General features: G+C 43.1%; 1 protein-coding gene and 1 non-coding gene across 3 annotated transcripts in view; one reads left to right on the top strand and one right to left on the bottom strand.

Annotated features, from left to right (window-relative positions):
- RARB (retinoic acid receptor beta) overlaps positions 1-25,832 on the bottom strand; it is a 360,509-nt gene extending 334,677 nt beyond the window's left edge. Inside the window, exons 1-2 of one of the 2 annotated variants that reach the window (XM_077302860.1) lie at positions 25,598-25,676; positions 18,755-18,824 (exon numbers count right to left, since the gene is read on the bottom strand). The gene's annotated coding sequence lies outside the window, so the exon portion shown is untranslated. Of the gene's footprint in view, positions 1-18,754; positions 18,825-25,597 lie in introns of both variants that reach the window. The other variant, XM_077302859.1, reaches the window with a different exon arrangement.
- On the top strand, positions 6,804-6,908 carry LOC143821178 (U6 spliceosomal RNA). Its single transcript, XR_013225719.1, has one exon. It is a non-coding gene; the product is annotated as a U6 spliceosomal RNA (small nuclear RNA).
- Positions 25,833-27,898: the final 2,066 nt, after the last annotated feature.

Here is a 27,898-nt window from a genome sequence, read left to right as displayed (position 1 = left end):
TGAGGAGGCAGGTTCCACAGAGAGGAGTGGGCTCAGCCAGATATATTGCCATGGACTTCAATAACTGGTGGTAACAACATTAATCTGTTAACTATGATACCATAGGTAGGTATGGTATCATTCAGTTCATGGGGAGCGGTTTGGGAGGGGGAGTAGATGTTGTTGGTTCCGTCAACCTCAACCAATGGCCTGATGGAAGAGCTCCATTTTGCAGGCCTTGCGGAACTGTGCTAGCTCCGGCAGGGTCCTGATCTCTTCTGGGAGCTCATTCCACCAAGTGGGGGCCAGGACAGAGAAGCTCTGGCCCTGTTTTAGGTCAGACATGCCTCCTTTGGGCCACGGATGACCAGTCAGTTGGAAATGGCAGAGCATAGAGCTCCTTGGGGGGTATAGACAGTGAAGCAGTCCTTCGGGTACACTGGGCCCAGACCACATATGGCCCTAAAGGTGATTACCAAGACCTTAAGTCTGATCTGGAATTCAACTAGTAGTCAGTGCAGTTGGAGCACTCAACTGAACTTTCATGTTCAGGTTCTTCACAAGTTTAAAGATTTTTAACATATATTGCTACACCTCCCCCCTTCTTTTCTTGTCTTTCGCTTTTGAATAGATTGTACCTGTCAATTCTAGTAGTCTAAATGTATTATCCTACCAAGTTTCTGTGATTCCTATTAGGTCATAGTACCCTTCTTCAATTAGGACTACTAGTTCAATGTTTGTTTCCCATACTCTGCGCATTAGTGTAGAGACATCGCATCCATCCTTTGTGCACCCCATGGTTTTGGTTTCTGAATCCCAAGATTATGTGTCCACAAGAATTCACAGTACCACCACTGTATCCACACGAGCGTGAGTAAGTCCTATGATGAAAGTATGTTGTGTTTGGATTTTTTTAAATCAACTGAATAGGACTTAATGCATCTTTTGTACTTCTAGGCACAAACTGCAATTCCTATCCTGGCAATTTTAAACAGTCTGACAAAATGTTTGAAGTGTCAGCATTTCTCATACATAGACAAATAAAGACAATGGATAGCCAGGAAAAGCTATTAACATCTGCTCAAAATCTGTACTTCTCTTTTTCTTCCCAGAGCACTTACTTGAGATGGCATTCATTTGTGTAATTCCTTAAAGCACTAAGTGCATAAGCATGTTCCATTTTATACAATATCTCATTTATATAATTAGTGCTAACATATGGCTCACCATAAGTGTGGGAAATCTAGAATAATTTTTGGCAACATGTCAAACCTAAAGGGATATAGTTTCAAAATGCCACACAGGGAATTATACTAAAGAAACAGGAACGAAAAAGAAAACAGAATCCAAAGTTTTGATGCTGTCAATAAAAGCACAGAGAAAACAGTACAATAAATAGAGAATGAAATGAGTAAGCTATAGTTTTCTTTAAACATGTTTAAAAAGCTACATTCTGAAAGTTCAGCAAATGGCTGCACCAGGCAGACTCCAATTCCAGAGTAAGTAATGAGCAGATCACCTAAGAAAATGCACTAAGTGCTTCTGTAAGCTCTATGAAAGTCACCAAAGTTCCTTGGCGTCTCAGCAGCACATAATGTTCATCTGCAACATGGAGTGAGCTATATATCCATTCAAATTCTTCACCAGCTCTCATTTCAGTCTGAGCATGAAAAGAACTCCTCCTTCCTGCCCACTTACCTTGCTACTGCTGACATATCATCTAGCAGCACTTTCACTTCCACCATGGCAGAAATGACAACAGGAGAGTTAGGGATCCCTCCCTTTCCCCAATGCCTGGATGTTATGACAGTATTCTCAATATGCTAGCATTCCAGATACCTAATGCCCTGGGAAAACCAAGGCACCAAGTGCCCTGAATACTAATGATCTGGAGAGAAAAAAATGCACCCATTTCTGCTATAGTATTCCCTGGGTGTTAGGTATGGGAAGCAGAGTGTGGGAGGGAGACCCGATATCCTCTTGTATTGTTGCTAACATAAAGGAGGTAGAGAGAGAACAATGATTCCAAAGCACCAACAGCACTAGGTAAAAGAAGTTAAGATTTTTCACTTTTCCTTGTAGCTGCTAGGCAAAATAACAAAACTGTGGGATGAGGAGAGGGAGAAGACTGCAATACCTAATACCCACAATTTTTCTTTTCAGTGGCAGTCCTTGTACATAATGCAGTGCTGCTCCATAAGGTGGTCTGACACTCAAAGTCAGTTTCCAAGCTGGGGGGACAGCTTCAAATGTTGGGGCTAGAAGGGGATGAGCCAGAGTAGTATACTAGTTAAGAGCAGCGACTTATAATTTGGATACCCGGGTTTGATTCCCTGTGCCTCCACATGCAGCCAGCTGGGTGACCTTGGGCTTGTCACAGCCCTAATAGTGCTCTTTTGACCAAGTACTCCTGTCAGAGCTCTCTCAGCCTCACCTACCTCACAGAGTGTCTGTTGTGAGGAAAGGGAAGGCAATTGCAAGCCACTCTGAGGCTCCTTTGGGCAATGAAAAGCTGCATTGAGACTCCTTTGCACAGTGAAATCCAGGGTATAAAAATGAACTCTTCTTCTAAAACATCCAGTGGGCACAAAGAATGCTATAATTGACCTTTTCGGTTACCACCATGATATATTACATAAACAGTAGCAATAATATTAATAATAATAATTTATAACCCATCCTTCCCTAAGGGCTCAGGGCAGTAACAACAAGCATATTAATAAGTAACACATTAAGGAACCACATTTATTATTTACGTTATATTAATACACAAGAAATAAAAGCCTCCTGGTGGCTTTTCAAAGGCGAAAGGGCTCTCTGAGACACTATAAATTTTGACTAGCATTCTGCTCCAGTAAAATAAGAGGACATTTTTCAGCAGATTTCTATGGGAACAGGATTTTACCTTTTGTTGCCCCAAAAGACAATGTCATTCTACACAGACATACTCATATGAACTTCCATATTGTTTTCCTATTTGTGTGTTCATATTCTACACCAGGGGTAGTCAAACTGCGCCCCTCCAGATGTCCATGGACTACAATTCCCACGAGCCCCTGCCAGCGAATGCTGTGTCCATGGACATCTGGAGGGACGCAGTTTGACTACTCCTGTTCTACACAGCTCACAGGACATCTCAAACTGGCAGGGCTGACTTTTATAAATTTGTGAGATTGCTTAATTGGAACATTCAGTCCCAGAACTGTGAATTGTCCATAGGAGTACTACTTGCTCGGCCACCATGAATACAGAAAACCTGTTTTTCACACTACGCTGCAGTCAAAGTACCTGCAAAATCAGATTCCATGTGGGTCATCACACAATAATTGCCAGACATCATATAACAGTTAAGGCAACAACATGTCCAAGTGATGGCAGTCCCCTGTGTCATCTTCACTGTCTCTAAAACCTGGCGTCTGAAGTTCTTCCCTCTATCAATCAAAGAAGATGACTGCAAAAAAGACATCTCACAGTGAGAAAACAACTGCATGCTCCAGCCCTATGGCTCCTTCTCTGTTAAGTGTCTTCATTAAATGCACTCAGCTTTATAAAATAGGGAGAAAACTATGTATTTAAAGACTGTAAATGGTAATATAGCAACAGAATCTTGCCAAGAGCCCTAAATGAGCAACATGTGCATACTGTGAGTGTTTAATGAATTTAGAAATCTGACAGTTGTGAAAAGAAATGAAACATGTTAATAGTAGGGATAACAGTTACATGCTATTTAACGCAGAGGAACCTCAGGCAACCAGCAACAACTACAACAACAAAAACCCCAGAAAAGAATGATGAGAAACAGCTTGGCAGTATGGTCAGTCCATTATCTGGCTTTACCATCTTAGAATCGTAGAATCACAGAGTTGGAAGGGACCTCTGGGTCATTTAGCCCAATCCCCTGAACAATGCAGGAACTCAAAACTATCTTCAACCACCTTAATCCATGGACTCCAATGTTCGTACAGATCCAAGTGAAAGGAAAGGCTGCCACCTTCTTTTCAATGTTAGGAAGTGTTCCTCACACATATATGTAACATATATGTACTAGAGGTGAATCTCACTTTTAGCAGGCTGGGAGCTATGGAGGGACCTCCCCCACCAGCTCTCACAGCACAAGGCTGAAGGGAGCAGTGAAAGTAGGGCCGAGGATGTGGCAGGCTCACTGCCATTGAGAAGGTGGCAAGGCATCCATAGGGGAGGCCACAGCTTGTGCTGCCACTGCCTGCGGGGAGACACAGATGAACGCTCTCACCTCCACTGGGGAATGAGAAGGACAACCGCTGGCGGAGAGTCACAGATAGGCATGCTTGTTTCTACCAGGGGATGGAAAGGGTGACCATGTCAAGCCAGGTGTGAACAGGCACGCTTACTCCTCCTTGACAGCAGCTGGAGTCAGGAACACCAGTTGGGCATCCATGAAAGAGGTGGAAGGGCCTAGCAGCCACTGCCAATGGTGAGGAGGTAGGACAGGCCTGCAGGCTTCTGTGGAGGAAATGGCTCATGTTCCCAGTTACTATGGGCAGGGAGGAGGTGGTGGACACCAGCAAGGGCTTCGTAGAGGAGTCAGCCAGTCCAGTCCCCACCAGCAACAAGGAAGGGTGCTGGCAGGTCACAAAGCCACAGCTGACCTCCTGCTAGCTCCACATGGTACAAGTGGGAGGTGGAGGAGGGTGGTGAAATGAGGGCCAATCTGTAACAGCCAATCAGAGGCCCCCCGGTGCTTCTTAATGGCATGCCAGCCCTTCTGTGGCCGTCAGTGGGGAGGGTTCTCCTCCCTGAAGGCTAATCAAAGGGCCAGCACATTGTCAGAAGCACAGCCATGATTTTATGGGGTATGATAGCAAGCTGGAAAAACACACATTAGAGGAACCTAGAAAGAAATCCTCTTTTCCCTCTCCCTACTAGTCAATTACTGCAGCTCACTCGCTCATTTACAACAAGCCACTCACTCTAAGTGGCTTACATTCGCCTTCCCTTTCCTCTCCCCACAACAGACATTCTGTGAGGTAGGGCTGAGAGCCCAGATATCACTGCTCGGTCAGAACAGCTGTATCAGTGCTGTGGTAAGCCCAAGGTCACCCAGATGGTTGCATGTGGGGGAGCGGGGAATCAAACCAGACTCACCAAATTAGAAGTCCATTATCCTAATCACTACACCCAGCTGGTTCTCCATACACAAACTATCTAACCAGTTATTTTTAATGCACCAAAATTGTTCATCTTCACATAAAAAAGAAGTAGCTATAAGACAGAGTAATGGAGGGAGGATTGATATCAGGAGGAGGGAGGGAAAGGTGGGCATCTAGCAATATTTTGAGGGGTGATATGTGATAAGCAAGAATCATCCACGAATATGTTCTGTACAGAAAATAATTTCTGTGTATGTACTGACCCTATGAGGAGCTTATTTAAGCTTCATTTGTTCTTTGTAGGGTCAATATATACCAGTTTGCAACAATGGCTTCCAGAAAGCCAGTGGAGAAATAGCCTTTTTTCCATTATCATTTAGAGTCACATTCCATTTTGAAATGTCCTTTAGCCATCTTGGCTAGTAGTAATTGATGGGCCTATCCATGAATCTGCCTGTAAGTAAATAAGTTAATGGTTGTCACATTTTGTGCTCATGAATACTATTACGCTAATTATGCATTGCGTAAAGAAGTATTTCCTTTGCCTATCTGTTTCATTTGATGACCTCCAAGTTATTAAATCTGAAAGCCTTTATGCATTTCAAAAAAAACCCGAATGTTACTGGAAACCGGCAAAGCTCCCTGCTGATTAGCCCAGATTAACAAAGTATTTTTCCTTTCGTGTGAGGATCTGGATTCTGTAGACTCAAAAATAACTTCATGCATGTTAAGAAGGATGTATTTTATTCTTTAAGAAAATGAGTGTTCGACAATGGTTCATACACAAAAAGGAATGCATTAGGCTAATGCAATGTGATTGCATTAATCCATGCCACTTATTTTTGTAACATGTGTGTCAGTATCATTTTTACTCAAGTGCTGCCATAACACTAATCTATAATCAAGAGCTATAGAAACAACTATACACCATCATCTGTGACAACATTCTCAATAAGAACAGCTTTTTCATCCTGACACAGCAAATATTATAGTCTCATAGCCTAACTCTGAATTCTGGATTTCATTTTATCAAATGTAGTATTCTCTAGGCTGCAAACAAAATGTTACTACCAAAAAGAAGACTTGGTTTTTATACCCCTCACTACACAAAAGAGTCTCAAAGCTTTCCCTTCCTCCCCCCACAAGCGTCACCCTATGAGGCAGGTGGAGCTCAAAGAGCTTTTGTAGAACTGTGACTAGCTCAAAGTCACCCATCTGGCTGCATGTGGAGGAGTGGGGAATCAAACCTGGTTCTCGAGATTAGAGGCTGCCGTTTTTACCACTACACCAAGCTAGATCTCACTTTTCCCCACTAGCTTGGCTTTTCTTCACAAAGAATGAAAAGACCAAGACACAACCCATGCATCAACTTATCAACATTGTTGAATATTACACAGTTATTAGGTTAGGAACAAAAATGCATTCCCTTTTCCTTTACAAACGTTTTGATGCCTGGGAACAGGAGTCCAATTTTTTTAGAGTTGTTGAAGACAGAAATGTCCATTGGATGTTTTGTACTTAGAAAAATCTTCCCACAAGACAGCATTAGGAGCAAGACAGTGTCATACTTTGAAGGACTTCAATGGGCTTAAAGCAGAGGTAGTCAAACTGCGGCCCTCCAGATGTTCATGGACTACAATTCCCATGGGCCCCTGGTAGGGGCTCATGGGAATTGTAGTCTGTGGACATCTGGAGGGCCGCAGTTTGATTACCCCTAGCTTAAAGTGAAAGTAACAGAGAAGATTAGCATGGCTCCTGCACAAGGATGACAAGCAAATTCGTGAAGCGTTCCACTTTGTCAATTACAAAAAATTGCTGGCATGCAGAAGAATATTCTACAACTCCTAACAGTGTCCATGTTTCCAAAGGTCCAATCGATTATCCTGGATCGGCGAAGTTCAGTTTCACAGAAAAACACAAATGATCCAAGATAATATAACAAAGCTGCACAGTTAGAACAGAATGGAATTCCTACACCTTATAAGCAGCGGTTTGTCTAAGAAGACCATCAAGTTCTCAATTGTATAACCAAGGTTCTCTCTTCTTTTATTATTTGTTTATTTATTTACTAAAACATTTATACTCTGCCTTTCCTCTTGACTCAAGGTGACCATATTACTTGGTACTAAAATTAACAATGCCACGGTAAAGAGAAAACACAAAAATATTAGAATTTCAAAACATTTTATAGCATGTTTAGCATGGAACACTGGATTGCATTTCTAAATGTTTTAACATAAATCTGTAAAAGAGATAAGGAGCATCACGTGCTACAACAGCTGGCAGAAAGTGGCACCACAGAAAATTACATACAGCTTGGAGAAATGCTAAAGTACAGTGGAATACAAAAACGGAATGCCTAATATGATGAATTAACCATCTACAGTATTAATGAATAAAACTATCAAAGAGACGGGCTCTTCGTACCTTCTGGGCAGAAAATTTTTCTTTGCTGCTGTAATACTTCATGTGCATACTTCCAAGAAAGACTCATGAACACACAAGTTCATTAAGGGAGTGAGAGAATCAATTGTAAAATGGAAAAGGCTGTGTGAGGTCATATTTCAAAGAGATTAATATGGTACATTCCATTATGTTGTAATCAGGTTCTCCTTTTCATCCTATGAGCTTCAATAGTTTATTCTGATTTCAAACATGGATAATTTTGCCTCTTTTACTGATTCTGCCTCTGGAGCAGAGCAAAAAATTCAATCGTGCTACAGGCAGTTTGCATTTAAACATGGCCTTTGGCATAGACGACAGTGAAATTGCTGACCATTTTTCTCCTTAATAAGAAAAACATTCAAATGCTACTAATATTGCTGCCTTGGCAAACTGCACTTAATAGATGGGACTTGCCCTGTACGTGACATATGGAACATTAATCAATAGTGAATTTTATTTCAATTTATTATAGTTGCTGTCCTACTGGAGAGGGGAGAGCTTACATTGCTAAAATGTCTTGCACTATAAATGCAGAAATAATACAATCACAGGTTTTAAGAGAGAAAATATCCTGTTCCGTATTTAAAATATTTCCAATTCACCATTGAAATATTTAACTAATCTACTAAAGCCAAAACCACATTCATGGTAAGAATTAGTAATCGGTACCCATGCTGTTATTTAGCAGTTTCATATTGGAAAGCTTTTTTATCCATTATAAGGCACTTTATTGCACTTCAGCTTTCAAGAGTAGTCAAGCTGATATATGTCTGAATAATTCATAATAAATTACTTTAATCTTTCTCTCATTTAGGACACATGTGGATCATTTTTAAAGGATCTTCATTTATCAGAGTCTCCTGCACCTTAACCTGTGCAATCACTAGATGAAAAGAGACTTATCAAGCTGCTGCTTTATAGAAATTCCTTGGTCAATGTTCTGCAGACTACCCCCCAACCCTGGAGATTTCACAATTTCCAAGTCAGTGGATAAAGCTGTTTTTTTTACTTAGGGATGTGTTGCTTGATCTAGCACAGGAAAACAAAGACACTTACTGAAAGAGAACTGAACTCATGTAAGGTCAGATAACTTACCTGCAGAGATGCTACGAAATGACTGTCCAACCAAGAGAAGGCAGGAGGGGTCAAACAAGATGAAAAAAAAACAACGGTAGGCTATGTTTGGAGACATAACTCCTCTACAATGTCAGAAAGAACCTTCATGTGTGTTTGGGTTTTTTTTTTTAAGATGTAGGAGATTTTTATTAGATCTCTCTCTGCATTTTTGTAGTTTTCCCTACTGTTTTCTGACAAAAGATAACATATGTTTCGACTTAAAAACAAAGACCATTGTGGAAGTAGCACACACTCTTTCTGTATTTCCACATTCTGTTTGATACTTCTTACTGGTCTATTAGCCCTTAAATAATCCCTTTATTTGACCTGAATGACCTAGGCCCATTCTGCACACATTCTGGACACACTGGATAACGCACTTTCAAAGTACTTTTGCAGTTGGATTTTCCTGTGTGGAACAGGATAATCTACTTCTAAAGTGCATTGAAAGTGCTTTATCCAATGTGTGCAGAATAGGCCCTAGACTAGTCCAATCTCATCAGATCTTGGAAGCTAAGCAGGGTCGGCTGGTTACTATTTGATGAGAGACCATTAAGGAATTCTGCCATTGCTACACAAAGGAATGCAGTGACAAACTACCTTTGTTAGTCTTCTGCCTTAAAAACCCTATGATGCTACAGTAGGTGGGTTGCTACTTGTCAGCGCCTTACATACATATTTGGATTGTTCCATTTAGAAATCTGAAATCTGATATATTTTCACCCATGAAATATATTTATTGCATATGAAAAAGGGAAGACAACCTGAACTAGTATCAATTTCTCTCTCAACTATCAAATTCCATAAAATTTTGCTTTCACAAATCGTATATGAAAATAATAAAGAAATATTAGTTGGTGTTTCAAAAAATAACTGTTTAATATTATGAGTATAAAGGTAATAATCATCTAAACTCCTATAACTTCAATCAAACGTATGCCCAAATAAGGTTCAAAACCAGGTAGGCAGTAAATTCAAAGGGTATGACTAGGCATTTCATAGTTTACTGAATTGTTTCAGTACTTCTAATACATTTATTAGGTTTCTAATTTGCACCACTTAGAGCAGCAGGAAATGGTAGTATCTTTTCTGCAATAACTGGAAAAACATATTGATTCATCCTCTACTTCCTGTCACCAAATGAATGAGAATATCATAATCTTTCCTGCTTTGAGAAATATGAATTCTGTCCAGGATAGTAGAACAAACAGAATCCTGCATAAATAAAGGCATTCAGCTGGGTTTTAACTCACCTCCAGGAAAAAAAAAAACTTTCAGCCATTAAACATTAAATAGGAGCTTGCAAGAAGCAAGAGGACCAGCTAATCAAATCCCACTCATCTGACCATCTCTTCTTTATTGCCCTATAGGTCTATGGTGACGTTAATTTCATCAAACAATTAAAGACGGAAATCTGAACTATTACCGAGAGGATATTGGCTTGGCTATTGCTGTTCCCCAGATTTAATAAAGCTATTAAGAAACACAAGGCTATCAACTACAAAGAGGTGATACATTTAAAGAAATTGTTGGAATTCACACACGGCTTGTACAAATCTGTGTGAGCAATAATTCCACAAATATTTCAAATCCAGCCAACCTTTCTCACTAAGGTTACATCATACAGAAGAGGTAAATTATTTGAATGGAATTTCACATTTTGCCAGAAATATCTAATCTTATTCATTAAAGCTCTCTGAGAAACATCTGCCCATCAATTAAAAAGGAAGTAACATATAAATCAACAGCCAGCCATTTTTAATGAAAAATTAAGTTCTAGATAAACAGAAATCTCCACAAAACTTCTATATTAATCATTAGCATATTGCTATTTTAAAATGTTAAAGGAAACGTCCTTCCTTTAAAAATAGGAATCACAACTGAAGGCGCAAATTTTCTTTAAATTCTTGCTCATCTGCAGATCCTGGCAAGCTTCACTTGGGCAAGATGACAAGCCAATCGTTAGAAGCTAATCCAAAAGGGTCAAACTTTATCAACTTCTGCCCCAACAGTTCAAAAGCCCAAATGAAAATTGCTTTAGCAAAAACAGAACTGGCAGAGGTTTTAAGAGCAGTTGACGCTGCCTCAAAACCCTTGCAAAGCCCCTGTTCTATCCTTCTGTCAAAGGATCCTTATGTAACCCATTGGTCTCAGTGGGTAACACTGAGGTAGAGCAAGCACTGGTGACAGGCTCATCTACTAGAGGCAATTTGAAGTGCTCTGCCACTTCCAAGATCATTGAATAAAACTTGGTGATAATTTGGATTTAGGTCTAGCTGGATTCGCCCATTCTGCCTGTACTGTCTTTATTAAATACTGAGGGAAATGGGCCCCTGAAATAAAACACCTTTCTTTGGGAAAAGTCCTAACAGACCCAGCTGGCAAGTTGGGGTCTGATGATTCTGGCTCCTTAATGGTCACCTAGATTTCTAAAATGTAAAGGCAGGCTGAACTCCATGCTAGCTTCTAATTCCATCCTACCTTTCTTAGGATGGGGGGAAAGTAAAAGCCCTCTTCCTTTGCTGAAGTAAGAACTAGAAACTGGGCAGCTACTGGATTTGGTGGTCTTTCTGTGGGATCCTTGGCTTGGGGCACGTTCTGGGCAACAGCCTCTCTGATCTTCCTCTGCATCGTTCCCTTGATTCAAGCCAAGAGACTGGTCTGTGCATTTTCCCAAAGATTTGGGAGGAGGGGCTGAGGATCCAGAGCCCAGCGAAGTCCCAGATGGTGAGGCCTGCCCCAGGGAGGGAGGAAATTCTATGCTAGGACCCTTCTGCAAGGCCCACCCTCACCACCATCTTGCTTTGTCACTCCAATCTTAACAGGCTCTGCTGGGAGAAAGCCAGAGAAAGAACTCAAGAACAGTCTACACTGGCTCTCAATTTGCATCCAGGCACAATCCGTGGTACTGGCGTTAACTTTTAAAACCCTATATGCTCTGTTCCCAGCCATTATGGTTCTCTTTGGAAGTTTTGCTTTGGGTTTCCCAACCTCGAGATTAGGTGGGTTGGCAAGCCTACCAAATGGGCCTTCTCAGCTGTGATACTAAAACTGTGAAAATCAGGGAAATTAGTTTGTCTTCTTCTGCTGCCATTTTTCCCAAAGAGGGAAAACTTTTTTATTCCTTCAGTTATAGTTCTTTCTGTATACCGCATTGGTCAGACTACACCTGGAATACTGTATGCAGTTCTGTAGCTCTCACTCAAAAAGGTAAAAGGTAAAGGTATCCCCTGTGCAAGCACCGAGTCATGTCTGACCCTTGAGGTGACGCCCTGTAGCGTTTTCATGGCAGACTCAATACGGGGTGGTTTGCCAGTGCCTTCCCCAGTCATTACCATTTACCCCCAAGCAACCTGGGTACTCATTTTACCGACCTCGGAAGGATGGAAGGCTGAGTCGACCTTGAGCCGGCTGCTGGGATCGAACTCCCAACCTCATGGGCAAAGCTTTCAGACAGCTGCCTTACCACTCTGCGCCACAAGAGGCTCATTCACTCAAAAAGGATGTGGGCAAAATTGAGAAGTTACAGAGAAAAGGATGATCTGGGGCCGGGGGCCTATGAGGAAAGGCTGAGGGACTTGGGAATGTTCAGCCTGGAGACGAGGAGGCTGAGGAAGCGCGTGACTGCTCTCTTTATATGAAAGATTATGAAAGTAATGAAAGTATATGAAAGATTGTCACTTGTAGGAGGGCAGGGAGCAGTTTCTGTTGGCAGCAGAGGATAGGACCCATAGTAATGGGTTTAAACTACATGTAGAATGGAATCGACTAGATATCAGAGGGAGGGGAAATTCAGTCAGAGTAGTTCAGTAGAATCAACTGCCTAAGGAGGTAGTGAACACCCCCTCACCGGAGTTCTTTAAGCAACAGCTGGACAGGTGCTTATCATAGATGCTTTAGGTTGATCCTGCATTGAGCAGGGGGTTGGAACAGATAGCCTGTATGGCCCCTTCCAACTTTATGTTTCTATGACTTTAAAAGGTTTAACTCTGCTTACGACAGCACTATTAAGGCGTGAACTCAGAAATGCCAGCACCAAATGGCACAGGCTTCTAATATAAGCCATCCAAAAAAGGTAACTTTCCAACAAATAAGAGTAAAGGCATATCCTCATAACAATTTACTTGAAATATCTTTCTTCGTCTAGGGAAAGTCCTAGAGATCAGAATGGAAAAAAATCAGCTTCTGTGGAAAATAAAAGTTTATTTCTGCCTTTTATTATCCTCCACGAATGTTGCCTTATTCCTAAATTTATTGTTAGTATGAGCTGCTAGCAGATGTCTGTAATATAATCTGAATACTTCTGCAAAAAATGCACACACTGATAAATAAAACACTACTCTTTTTTTTTTTTTGCTCAGCGCATGGCCTTATTCCTTGATATTTTTATGAAAATTATTCCTTTCTCAAAATGAAAATTTAGCAAAATCCCTAGCCCCACTCATATATCAGTCTATTAGCAACTGTGCTATTAAACCATCACCTACGTTCTCAACAATAGCACATATAACAACCAGGTATGCCCTTCAGAGAGTCCTTTGGAATTCTCAAAGTGCTACATATTAACATTCCACTTCCTTGATGGGCAAAAAATTGCTTTTATAAATAGTTGCTTGAGGATCTGTACTAAAAGATTAAGTAGAAATAACCCATTTGCCTCATTAGGCTTTATAGCCTTTCAGATTCAAAATGGTAACTATGTTAATTGCATGTCATATTTTCATAATGAAATCATTTTATACTTGCATCTGTTGTGCACCGCCATGAGGACCTTCAGATGTAAAGGCAGTTGGATACATATTCTGAACAGGCTCATGGTATAAACAACTAACCAAAAACACTGCCAGTTTATTCCACTTAAAGTTACTGTCTCTCACAAGTACACAGTGGCAAGACACCAAGTCTGAAAATGGAAGGATGAGCTGGTAGCAATCTTTCAATGTACTCTTAACTTTCCCACCATTGGAGGGAGGAGGAGATATGATACTGTACCTACATCTCCAATCCTACTTGTAAGATGCTGTAGCTCACACCTCATGGCAGGTAAAGGAGAATAAGCAATGGGGTCTTGTAAGAAATCAGATGGGATGTGCAAAGGTAGCATTTTTAAAAGTATTTTTATTCCAGTAGAATGCAGAATACCGATAAGCGTTGGGTTACAACCTGGGAACTCAAACGCAGTTTATTCTGAACACTGCACCCCCCTGAAAATTCTGCATGCTCTTTTTAAATACATTACTTCCCCTTGAATGGAATTCCTTTGCTTCCCTCACCCAGTAAGGCAATTGTGTGGCAGGGGAAACAGGTTTTTGGTCGACAAAAGTACATCCTCCCATTCTTTTTCTGAGACCAGTCCCACAATCCATATCCCACACTAATTTACGATGACGATATAGGGAATCGTTCTGGCCTCCTATAGATGGTGGGAAGTAGGGTTGGGTGCTTCAGCCACCAAAATGGCTGTTTGCGCTGAAGCAGCCAGCAGCATGGGGGAAGGGCAGCGCAGGCGCACCATTCGGCTGGTGCATCAGCACCCATGCCACCCCTCCCCCCCCATGGCACTGGCTGCTTTGGGTGCAAATGGCCACTTTGGCTGCTCGTGCACAACCCTAGTGGGAAGGTAGTTGTAACAAAGGCACGTGTCAATACCACTGACAGAGATTCTCTCCCACCCTTTTCTTTCTGGAGACTAGCATTATATCATATATACCACAGAGTCCCAAAGCATTCAAGAATTTCCTAAAAGCTGGGGGCGGGGGCAGAGAAAACTAAAGCTGCCACATTCACATATAGAATAGAAAATATAGAACATAATTTTCAGTGCAATCCTAAACACAGTCTGAGCCCTCTGAAATCAGAGTGCTTTGACTGGAGTAAGTCTGCACAGGACCATACTGTCTGCCTCTAAAATGTTATGAAATGCATTGAGGATTGAAGTGAATGGCATTTAAATGCGTTGAAAAGAATATTGATAGCAATGAACAGTTTTACGGTGGACGCTAACTCCAATGAACAGATTGCCACTAAACACATGGTAGGCCAACCAGGCTTTGCCACAGAGCTTGTGATAAATCACTTACTGTAATGCAAGATATAACACAAAGAATATTAAAAATCAGAACAATTAGAATATTGACTTTATAGACACAATGACAGATGGAGGTAGCCAAAACGTTAGAAAGCCTAACACCATACACAAAAATCATTGATTTTTCTCTGATTACTACTTAGGTGATCAGAGTGTATTAGATACTGGTTGTCTGCTGGTGCTGTGTTTTATTAATGCTCCAGATCAGACACACAATTTGGAAATCAATGCTTACTTCATCATTTTTCTCTGAAAGCTCCTATTATTCACAATTGATTTAACAGAAATGAAAGGCCTACCATTAACAAGAGCCAGCTGCTGACACTTCGAAGATGAATTATTGAACTTCTGAAAGCGAATTAACTCAACCATCATCAAGACCTTGGTGTGATGTCTCTCCCACTGAAGCCAGCATATTTACCATTACAGCAGCTACACAAGCGAAACTAGTTTACTTGGTCCTTACTTAATAATTACAGAGATTTCGGAAAGCAACAACTGAAGGCATGATTATTCATCTACCTGCAGTTGCTGGTTTTAGACACTCCAATCTACCCCCCTGGCAAATACATGGATGAGTAACTTTTGAATGCAGATGTATACTTCTTTCAGGATAAAGGCACACATTTAAGCAAAGTCTCTAAAGCAGCGGCCCCCAACCTTTTTCGGGCAGGGGACCAGTCCACGAGGGAGGGGAGAGGAAGGCCCGGGCGCTAGCAAGCCAGTGGGCGCAAACGCGCGTGCATGGAGCTGTTGCGCCAGCGCCTACTGACACCCGCGCCTCCCTTCCCCCCTGAGTGCGGCGCTTGCAGACCTGAGCATTTGTGCCTGCTGGACCTAGGCTTGAGCAAATCGGCTGCTTTGTCAGCTGATTGCGGGGGGGGAGGCGCCTCCCTCTGCCCCCGCCGTGGCTTCAAGGGTTTCACGGCCCGGTACCGGTCCACTGCCCGGAGGTTGGGACCCCTCTTCTAAAGTTAAGACTGAAATTCCAAATGCTCAGGAAACATAAAACCAGGCTTTCTCTTTTAAAGTATAGAATAGTATATTCTATTTTTAATCTTGTTAGAAAGTGTCAATGTGATATTAAGTCACATAATAGGTCAAAGTTTATATATGACTCTATAAGTACTGGGTGAGAAAATGATCCCTTCTGTCACAAAAAACTAACAGTTGCTTCTATGGGACAAACTTTAAGGAGACAAAACCTTCTGCATCAGCATCTATCAAATACAGGGCAACAGGATAGAGGGACATAAACTGAAAGCATGCCATCTTCCAAACAGTTACTGAACAGATCCAAGTTTAGCAGAACTTCACAAATTCTTGATTTTGCATACCGAAGAGTCATTGAAATGTATAAGCAATAGCTTATTCATTATATTTATATACTGCCTTTCATCCATGAAAATTAGGACGAATGTTCCATCCAGAACAAATACAGATTAGCTTAGCTTTAGCAAAGCTGTGAATCATATGCTACCTGACCACTGCACTAACTGCTAGAACTAATCTAAATGCTGGGGTCTGATAACTCCGGATGGGCACGAACCAGAAAATTCCGGTTCGGTTTTAGGTGGATCGCCCTGCTCAGCTGCTAAGTTTAAATGGCCCAAACCCCAAAACCAACCGGTCAAAAGATCCAGGAGATATTCAAAGGAGGTGCCTCCTCCAAACCTCAGTTTGAGGGAGTACAAACCAGTTAAATTTGTCACCAATTTAGGGTCACAAACTGGTTTGTGTCCATCCGTACCACTAACTGCTATAAAATTACCTGAAGCCTGTTTAACCGCATCAGAGCATTTTAGAGGCACAAAAAACAAAATGCTTGCCACAAATCTAAGAACCTGCCTAACACTAGATTTGATACAAAACTAAGCATCCTATGGTATGTCCGAACTTTACTAAGCTTTCGAAATTGAGGCCAAATGACACTAAATTTTTTAGCATAAGTGGCAATAGTTTTCTCCATGAGCTCTGCGCATGAAAGTGGGTGTGGGTTCTAATTGATATTACAATGTTCAATGACAAAAAACAGCCCTTTGTTTTATTAATTTTGTAAATCTTACAGCTATGGAAGGAAAAAAAAAAGAAACCTATAAGCCAAGGGGTGCTTTTGTATTCATCATCATCATCATTGTTGTTGTTATTGTTATTATATTTATTTCCCGCCACTCCCTGACTGGCTTGTGGAGGGTTACAACGTCTTATAAAATCCCCATTAAAACACCCATTTAAAAACATCAAAAAAACCCAACATGGCGGTAAGTCCACTCCCAACCCCCACTACTAGAGGGGTGGAGGAGTGCTCCCTTAGAGCAGTGGTCTGCAACCTTTATTAGGCTGCGGATCGGTGGGTGGGAGGGCGATCCGGTTGCTGCGCCATGCGTGGCTGCCAACATGCATGCACAGACCTGCCATGCATGCGCGCAAGTGCCGTACATGCGCATTTGTGGCCGCGCATGGCACAAATGCACATGTGTGGACCTGCCATTTGCGCTGGCGGCTGCGCTTCCTGCTCCCCCCATCCGCAAAAAGAAGCTTCCCGGGCCGCAAGCTTGCGGCTCGGGGAGTTTCTCACTGCAGGAGGGGGTGGGGAGAGGGAGCTACGGCCCAGCACCGGGCTGCGGCCCAGTGGTTGGGGACCACCGCCTTAGAATACTCCTGTTTCAGACCATGCTGTCACAATTCAAGATATAAAACTCAGAAGAAGCCTCCATCAGTGAACAGATGGCTGAGATGGTTGTGCACCACAATTTCAACATACTGACAGTTCTGTTTTCTGCATCTTCAAAAGCAATCCTTAGAAGGCCAACTGAGAAGTAAGCCTCTATTTCCCCATTGAGTCCTACTCCCATCCAAGTGTTCTTAGGAGTGCAGCCTCAGTTACTGGGAAGAGTTTTATTCAGCAGATGGTATGAAATGGATCTCTTGTTAAGAGCCTGCTTTTCTACAAAGAACAGCTTTAACAGAGAAATGCTCCAGCAGCTTTATATATAACAATATATTAGTTTGGAACACCCAGTGGTTAAGTAATTTGAAACAAGCCACAAAATTGCACATTATTTTCTCCTAACCCCGAGTCATGTCTGACCCTTGGGGTGACGCCCTCTAGCGTTTTCTTGGCAGACTCAATACTGGGTGGTTTGCCAGTGCCTTCCCCAGTCATTACCATTTACCCCCCCCCCAGCAAGCTGCGCTCATTAACCCCTTGTTTATGGAATGCTAATTTTCCCAACCTACCTGAGGATGGTTAAGCAATACCTCTACACAAAATGTTAGCCACACATTCCATGGCTGTTGTAAGATTTCCGGGTTGTGTGGCTGTGACCTGGTGGTTGTAATCCCTGACATTTCACCATTAACTGTGGCTGGACTAAAGCTACCAGATCACAGCCACAAAGCCCGGAACAGCCAGTTGACTTCCACCACAAAAGTCTTCAACAATTTTCTATGTTCCCTCTTAGGCCCATTATGCATGGGGGGGGATAGCGCACATTCGGGGTGGAATGGCAGCGACTAAAATCACCGATAACGCACGGCGCCGGCTGCAACCGGCCACAGATTCGGTGCATGTCGCCGAAAAAGCTGCGTTAGCAAAACGCGGAAGAAAGCGCAGCTTCCGGGTGACCCGGGCGCAACCAGAAGCAGCGCCGGGGTCGCCGCGTGCATAATCAATTACTCTGGGTTTTGCAGCCGTTGCGTCCCGTCCCGTGCATAAGCGGTTTACTTCACTTCTTCCCCCTCCGCGTTTTCCATGTGACCTGAAATTGCCATTTCTGCAGCCGTGCATAATGGGCCTTAGACAGTTCCATACCTCAATTTAAAACCATTCCCTAAAACAGCTACCTTTAACCTGATCTCCTGTAAGGACGTATGGGACAGTGCCAATGGTTTTTAAAAGAAATCTACATTCCAGAAGATCCAGGGACAAGGGACATGTGCACCAGCTCCTTAAGTTTATTCCATTTTGAGAATACTTTTAATTCAGTTAACATACCTCTCATTTCAACATTGCATTTGAGAAACAGAAGTAAATCACCTGGCAGATGCCATGACTTGCCTTCTACCTAGAAGGGGAAGAAAGGACAATTAAAAACAATAAGATAAACAGACAGTTTCTGTTACTACAATAACAAACCACAGTAAACACAAATGTCTGGTGGTTTTCTATTCTGTGAGCATTAAGTAGTAATAAGCACAAACCTATGCAGTTGTCAGAGCTCTCTCAGCCTTACCTACCTCACAGGGTGTCTATTGTGGGGAGAGGAAGGGAAGATGGTTATAAGCCATCATGAGATTCCTACAAGTAGCAAAAGCAGGGTACAAAAAAGAGCTTTTCTTCTTTTCTAGCTCTCACTTTCTTTTACCTCAGCAATTCATAGCTTACTATTATAGCAGAATGGGGCAAACCCTGGTTTGTTGTTACATGAACTGACAAAGTATTACACTGAGTAAGAGGGAAAAATACCGTATTTGCCGGCGTATAAGACGACTGGGCATATAAGACGACCCCCCAACATTTCCACTCAAAATATAGAGTTTGTTACATTACATTACAGTACTATGGGCCACTATGGGCAGCTATGTCTATCCCAACTGAAGTGCACCCGGCATATAGGACGACCTCTTATACGCCAGCAAATACTGTATGTGAAAAAGAGAGGAAGAGGATGAGATGGAAAATAGCATATCCTTTGAATTACTGTGACTGTTCCATCAGATGTAAACCACAGAATCATGAATACTGTATTTTCAGAGGTATCCACTAAGTGGTGGGAACAAGGTCAATTGTCCCACTAAATCTAGTTCCTAATTTATGGGACATACTGTCATGAATATGAAAAATAAACTATAAAGGCTAAGTTTCTTGAAATGAAATTTCTAAATCAGCATGATACTATTACCAAGATTAGTTACTCTCTTCTATTCATTGAAGTCGATGGAGTTGGAAGGATGTAACTCTGCTACGTGTCCAACCACCCCATGAAACACCTCCTGTGGCTTCTTTAGAGCCACCCTGAGACTATTCAAATCATTAAAAAACCCACTAAAGGCAAGTAATAAAGTATTATTGTTTTTAAGGCAATGGAAACCACTAAGCAGGTTGACCAGCTGGAAAAACTAAAAACAATCCTTCAAAAACAAAGACAATTTCAACTCTTTTCCTCAGAGCTCAGAAGGATTTTACGATGGCAATAAAATAAATGGCTCACAAATTCCTTTCAGAATCAGAATAGCAAGATGGTTCAAGAGTGAAATCCAACAATTCTCTAAGCAGACATATTTCCAAGATGAAATATAGATTTGTTTGCTTAATCAGCTAAAAGATTATCTAGATGCAAAAGAAAATAAATGTTGTTTCCTGGGCAGACATGTAACTTCCTGCATTTAACCCCATTAAGAATAAAAGACATATGGATCTGTAGCTTCGCCTGGGTTTCCTTTGATCTTTTTTCTGGAAAACATGAAAAAACCATTATTCTTGCTGCTGTCTTTTTATAGTGAATTAATACCCTAATGCTCTTTAATGTCAGAGCTAAGTACACTCCAGTTATATGAGCTTGCTAGTGACTTCTGGTAATCATTTGCCACAAAAAAATTAAAAACAGTTATCAAGAATGAACTAAATCTACATTACTGAAAAATCAAGTGTCATCGCCGCAGAGAGAGATGTTCATTTATGTTACAGCACTTTAGACTCAGTCACAAAAATTGACCAGCTGCAGCTTCACAGATAGCCACTGCAGTATGTATATTCTAGCAGACTGGCACTTGAGGGTAGTGCTTAAAATATTTATACATTTTAATCTCCATTACACTATGTTCAATGGGGAAGCAATAAGCAATTAAAACACAGAAGGACCAACAGCATTAACAGGTAAGCAGGATAAAACAGCTAAAACCAGCGAAGAATTACAGAGATACAAGGCCTAAAACTGTCATAAAAGGCCTAAAACTATTCAACAAAGAAGGTAAATCAGAGTACCTTTAAGTTTACAAGAGTGTCTGCACTTGAAAGCTCATGCCTTGAATAAATCTTTGTTGGTCTTAAAGGTGCTACTGGACTCTGATTTTGTTGTGATACTCCAGACCAACACAGCTACCCACTTGAATACAAGTTGTACAGGCTTTGAAAGGTAGAACCAAAGTGGTCAAAGCTTCCAGAAAGGGACACTCAAAGTCAAAACAGAAGACAGGCTGAAGTGATCCATGATCTGATTTTCTCAAACAGAATATCAGCTCTGCAGGGTCCTGATTCAAATCAAAGCAGGATGTAAAGTGAAAGAGGGGTTTCTACTGTTTTACCTTCACACTCCATAGAGATAGATCTTTTCCCCCTTAAAGCTGCAAATAAAAGAAGAAGCTTTCTTCTAGTCCAGAAGATTAGACACTGATATGGCTGACCACCTGGCTCTATGCCACAGTAGTGACTAAATTACTGTAATGCACTTTACATTGGTCTCTCCTCAAAATCAGCTTTAAGAGTCCAATTGGTACAGAATGTCATAGCTCAGTTCTTATTGAAAGCTAGATAGAGCAAGCAAATTATTCCCATTCTGTAGTTAACTCCATTGACTACCAATCAATTATTGGGCACAAAGCCATTCATGGCCTCCATCCCTGAAATCTGGGGGACCAATCCCCTGCTCTGCCACAACAGCTTCACTTGAATGAGCAGTAGCCAAACTGCAAATTGACAAAATGTGCATATACTTTGCCCCTATCTTATGGAATAGCCAGTCTGATAGATCAGTCTTTCAACATAATTAGACCAGATTTGCCTAGTCGGAAGATTCACACAATGAATATATACACAGCCAAGGATGCTCTTCAATCCCTTTTAGTTTCACCCATCACAGACCTCTACAAATCATGGATATGCTTGGGTAGGGCTGTGGTTCAATGGAAGAACCTCCACTTTGCATGCAGAAAATCCCAGGTTCAATTGCTGTCATCTTCAGTTAAAAGTATCAGTGATATAAAGTACCTCTATCTAAGAGTCTGAAGAGCTGCTACTAATCTGAGTAAACAATACTGTCCATGACTGAAGACAATGTTGATACTCATAGCAATGGCAATTGTTAAACCGGCAAACTGACATCTGAGCAAGGACTAGCAGTATGGGAACACCAAGAAGCAGGTATGCCAGAGAGGTCATGAAATTCAAGTTCATTCCTTAGACTCTCAAAGACTAATCCATCCAACCCAAAGAAGACAAATGCAAGTCTTCAGAAAGTAAAAATGTGACAAGTACATCCACAGTGGTATTAAAACCAGAGTATTAGCATGCACTCAGTTGAAGGAATTATGAGTGATATAAAAACTCTCGTCTTATGTCAATTCTGTTTCAGTTAACCCTTGTGCTACTTGGGATAGATCCAAGATTGTCAAAAAACTAATGAAATGCCAAGTTGGCAGCATGTATGAACAGGTAATAAAGACTCTTCAGTAAGTTTGCCATCACTTCTAAAGTCAACTCAGAGTATCACTCAGAATAAAAGGCACCGGTGCAAAGATACAAATTTTCTCATTTCACGGAGCTGTTTTAGGAAGAATAGATATTCTAATAAATTCCAAGCAACCCATTTTGGAGAGCCCTGCTCTTAGATAATGTAATAAATATACAGAATGAGGTAGAATTATTCAGGACATGGGATCTTTATACTCCTGTGAAAAATGTAGTTGCATTACATGGGCCACATCTGAAACGTACACTTCATACCACATATGGGAACTATCTCCTTGTCATGTACAAAGGAGGTTCACTCCTCAATTACACAGTTCTATGCATACTTACTTCAATGCCCTTAAGGGATAGCACTCTCTAGGATCACACTGTTAACTGCTTTTGGTTACCAGCATCTCATGCCTTTCTAGAGCCAGCTTGGTGTAGTGGTTAGAAGCATTGACTTCTAATCTGGTGAGACGGGTTTGATTCCCCACTCCTCCCTCAGGTGCAGCCAGCTGGGTGACCTTGGGCTCACCACAGCACTGATTAAGCTGTTCTGACCAAGCAGTGATATCAGGGCTCTCTCAGCCTCACCCACCTCACAGGGTGTCTGTTGTGGGGAAAGGAAAAGGGAAGGCGAATATAAGCCACCTTGAGACTCCTTCTGGTAGAGAAAAGTGGCATATAAGAACCAACTCTTCTTCTAGTGGTGGTTGACGCCAGCAAAGTACAGGAAGTATGGGAATTCAGGAAAGGGTTCAAAGGCAATTAAGGGAATGATCCTGTACTGACAGTAAGATGGTGTAATTTCTCTTACCAAAGCTATCTTCTAAGAAAGGGATAATTTCTTAATCTCAATCTTTTAAAAAGCACACAGCTTGGATCAAAGCCTTAGCAGAGCCACCTACCTCCTAAAAGAGTATCAATATGAGTGCTCATCCTAAAACAGCTAGGTCTTGCATCAGTACCAGATATGACCACCATACTAATTTTTACTTGGAAATTTATAAATGCATAAGTGGAATACAAAGTTTTGCGCATATAGTTCTTTCCTTAGCACGTGAAAATCCTATGTATTCACCTTTCCTAATCTTAATTAACTTAATAGCAAACAGGAGTTTCAAAACCTCATTTTAAACCACTCCCCCCCCAACTTAACTAAAATAACATGAAAAAACCCAATACCCAAATGGCAGATAATGATGTTAACTACCGGCTTTGATGATAAAACTCAATTTTCCTTTTGCAGCCTGAACAGATAAAGGCCAGAAGGAAGTGAAGTTACTGATTTCATTTCAATCGGAAGCTGATCAAAATTGGACACATAGCAGCTCCAGGGGAGATCAAATTTGCATTCCGGCTGGCTTTCCTTCCATAAACCGTTCAGCTTAATCGAAAGTGGGGGCTTCCTGCCTGACTTTCCAAGAAAGTGCCTATTAGTCTTTGAACAAATCTGAGCGCATCGAGGGTTCTTTTATCCCAAGAAATGGGGCTAGCACACCATTTAGCGATTCATTTATGCAAACGATGGTAAACAGAATTATAAAAGATAGATAATAAAACAGCAAATGAGGTTATTTTGTTCCCCGCTTTATGTTGTCAGACTTCTGAGCATAGTTTAGTGTTTTCTATTCATGACTTTAGATTATCAGATTACTCCCTGATGATGTCTCAGATGTGCTTTTGTCTGCAAATGAGAAGGAATAAAATACCAGGGCATTAACGTTAAATTACAATCGTTAATGGCGTAAATACGAAAATAATTACTGCATCGTATCATCAATTGTTATGTGTTCATTACCGAAGTCCTTGTAAAGCCTTCATTTTCTTGTTACAATTATTTAAAAAAAAAAAACTTGGGGTGGTTTTTTTTCTTTTTTTGGCTGGCTATTTTATTGCCGCCGCAGCACTTTAGCAGCGTTCCGCAGTTACACAAGCCATTTAATCCTGTTTAAAGCTGCATTTTAAACTTCCTTCCAGCGCCTTTCTTTTAACGGCGTGGCCGCATTTCCACTACTGATGCTCTAAAAGTAGCGCAGGCGCTGGAGGAGGAGGAGAAGCCGCCGCCGCCGTCTGAAGCCTTCCCCTCTCCTCGTCGCCCTTCCACCCCAACCCCCGCGAAGGCTCGTCAAGCAAGCCGGCCGAGGGCCACTCCGGCAGGCAGCCTGAGTTGTGAGTCCCCAAAGGGACGGCGACAGCTTAGCTCCCAATCGGTCGCCTCTTCTGCTCCTCTCGCCCTCCAGCAGACGTGGCAACTTGCCCATAAACTGCCAAAGGCGTGAGCTCATCTCTTCCCGCCGCCCCCCCCCCCGGGCCAGTTTTGCTGAGGAAAGCTAAAAAAAGCCTCTCGCCCCCGTGCTTGGGAGCCCGTGACCCTTTTCCCTCGGGTGAACTCGCTCATCAGGCTGATGGACGCCGGCTGCTTCACTGCCCATTAACTACCCCGGGCCCTCTGCGAAGCCGTGCCGGCGCCCCGGTGCAGCCGCGGTCCTAATGGCTAAGCGAAGCCTGTCCCGGGGAAACCAGCGCCTAAGCCTGGCGCGCGCGCCCTCGGGAGCTCGTCCCGGTTTGGCCACCTTTGCGTGCGTCGCGAGCTGCCCAGGGCGACGCGGGGCCCGGGAGCCTTCGACAGTGCTGGCACGTGGCTCGCCCGTGCCAGTGACTCAATTCTGCAGCAGCTCTGCCCACCACGCCGAGCCAGACCAAGGACGGACAGATGGGCGCGCGCGGGCAGAGCGACTGGAGCCGGGGCAGCGGCGCCTGCAAAGGGCTCTCCCGCTGAGGCCCTTGCAAACTTCACTCGGTGGCGCCCCCCCCCCCCCGTTCTCACAACGGGCGGGGGCGGAAAGCGCTACGCTCTAAGAGGAGCGCGCCTTCGGGCTCGACAGGACTGCAGCAGTTTTGCGCGCTTGTGCCCACGTTCCTCGCAAACGCTGCGCTCGCAAGCGCAACTCAAGCCCCGCTGGCCAAAGTGAACCAAACTCTTCCGTCGAATCACGTTAAGTTACAGGGCTGCGGCCGCCTCGTCGCCCCCCGCCCCTCCAAGCGGACTGCAGAAGAAGACGCGAGCTCGGCTTCCCGGAGGCTACTCTGGCAACGCAGCGAGCGCGGTCCAAGCCACCGCTGGGAGGGAAAGGAGCCCCAGCCAATCTCCTCGGCGCTTGCCCGCGCGCCCTGCCTGGACCCGCAAGGAAGAGTCCCTCCTTAACCGGCATCTCTGCTGAGCAGCAGCTGCAAACGCCAGCCAAGAAATGCACCTGGCAGCATCCGCGTTCCGCCGGCTCGCGGCTTCCACCCCGCGCCTTTCTCGACCGTGCAAACATGCCATATGCAGCGGGACCCGGGCGGGCGCGCGCGCGCAACGCAGCAAGCCATCCGCCCGACCTTTACCTTTCGGGCGCGCCCGCGCGCGCTTCGCCACTCGGTCCCCCGCTCCCGAGAGGCATCCGCCGCCTCGTCCGGCCCCAGCAGTTGCAACAACGGAGCTCTCCGCCGCTGCCCTCGCCGGTCCACGTGCCGCTGCGCCACGCCCACCGGCTCGCGGCTTGCCGCTCGCGCTTTCCTCCCCGCGTGCCGGCGGCGCCCGCGTGGTCCTTCGCGCGCCGTCTGGCCGCTCAAGAGACGGGGTGTGGGGGGGAGGGGTGGCCCCGGTCCCCGAGCAGCCCCCCTCCCTCCGCTGTGTCTTGCTCACATCGTGTCATGGGCAGGAAGGGAAAGGCGACATCGTGGACAGCTGGGCTGCCGCCGCCGCTGCTGGATTTTCAGAACGGAACAGTCAATAACAGAGGTGGGAGGTGCTGGGGAAAGAAGTCGCAGTGTTGGTAAGGGGAGCCTTAGGCCAGGGGTAGTCAACCTGTGGTCTTCCAGATGTTCATGGACTACAATTCCCATGAGCCCCTGCCAGCCTTCCAGGGAGCTGCCTCTCATCCCAAGCTGAAGCAAAAAGGAGCTTAAATTTCTTTAAAACCTAACTGCCTGTCACCTTTCAAGTACAGCTACAATATAGACCTGCTAGTTTTAATTGACATTCCTTCTTACTGAGCAACCCTCCGGAATGGAGGGAAATAGCAATTCCCTTCAGAATTCATCAAGAAGATTTGTATCTCTCTCTTCCCGCAAGGAGCTCAGGGCCCCAAACACCTCTGCTGCTCTTTAAATAAATAAAATCTATCAACTATCAGGTAGTTGACGAGAGACAAGTTCGGGTAGTTGACAAGAGACAAGTATGCAACTCACTACCAAGTAATGGTAGCTACATGTCAATAGCTACAGATTTCTTCACAAGAAAGCATGGATTCACAATTTCATGGCACCACCACGTCACAAAAACATAGTTCAGAAGCATGGGGACTCATGGATTCTCAGGATGTCTGCATTACAACATCCCAAATTCACCATCAAAACACATACCTTACTGATTAGAACAGATTGCACTACAGAAATAATGGATCCACTGCTTTGTAGTGCCTGCAGTATGCAAAACATGGTTGCAAAACATGGTTTCCTAGGATTTTTTGCATTGTTATTATTAATTATTAATTATAATTGGGTCACGTCAGAATTACTTGGCAGGCATCAGGAAAGGTGTCAGCAGGGTACCACGTTCACCACAGATTTGGCAATTTGCAGTGTTAAATGTGTTGGCCAGTAAACTCAAGCCGCCATTCATAATTACAACAACAACAAAGCATCCAACAAACAACCTTTTCCCAAAACCATTGTTAGGTGAATCAATGCAAGGCAGATTATTGCTATTCATGATTACTTTGGTGGGCTCCATTTTCATATTCAAAGCTGATCCATCTCAAACCTAGAATGCCAATCTTGATGCAAAAGTCCTGACGAGAAAAAAAATTGGCAAGAACTTGTCACTTTTCTCCCAAATCAACAGTACTCAAAGCAGCTTGAATCAAATTTTGAAAACAAACTCATGACAACATAAATTCAAATAAAATGAGGCAACCGACGACTTCCTTTCCTGGGCTGCTAAATGCTTGTCAGGAAATCTCCACTTTGCAGACCTTTTCCAATAAGGTTAGGGTACTCCTGGTATTCACAGGAAGACCATTCTTCGGTACAGGTGCAGCTGCATGCACACACAGACACGCAAAAACATGAACCTGAACAACAACAGAACTTAATGGCCAGAGAGGAGGGGTGTGTGTGTTACGTGACTAACAGTTTATGGCATTCCAATGGATTACTGACGTCCAAATTGACCTGTCAATTACAGCCTTGCTTGGGTTTTGCAAACTGAGGGCCATGACTTTCTTGATTGAGTAAATCCATCTCTTCCTTTTGCTTTCAACTTTTCCTATTGTGAATTTTGTCTTCTCAGAATGTTGCAATAAGCCTTAGTTTGGTCACTTTAGGTTCAGACTTTGCTTGCTCTGGAAACCAACCCCCACCCCACTGGCCTTTTTGTCAGTCCTCAGTATCTGTAAAACAAACACCACATTTTGAATGAACCAACTTTATTCCTGCCAGCTTTGTTCATTATCCAACTTTCAGACCTTGGTCTGATGATCAGAGCCACCTTGTGGGCATGTATGGGAGGGAACAGTCCCATAGATACAAGGGGTCCCAGTTTGTGAAGATTCACCCCTCAGTCTTTGTTCTCTCACAAATAGTGGTATTTTCCAGACTGCAGCTGCTTTCCGAATTTTCAGTATATGGCAGTTCCTATGATTG

This window comes from Paroedura picta, chromosome 11 (assembly GCF_049243985.1).
Source record: "Paroedura picta isolate Pp20150507F chromosome 11, Ppicta_v3.0, whole genome shotgun sequence".
In the NCBI taxonomy this organism is placed as follows: domain Eukaryota; kingdom Metazoa; phylum Chordata; class Lepidosauria; order Squamata; family Gekkonidae; genus Paroedura; species Paroedura picta.
This window is presented reverse-complemented; position numbering and strand designations above follow the sequence as displayed.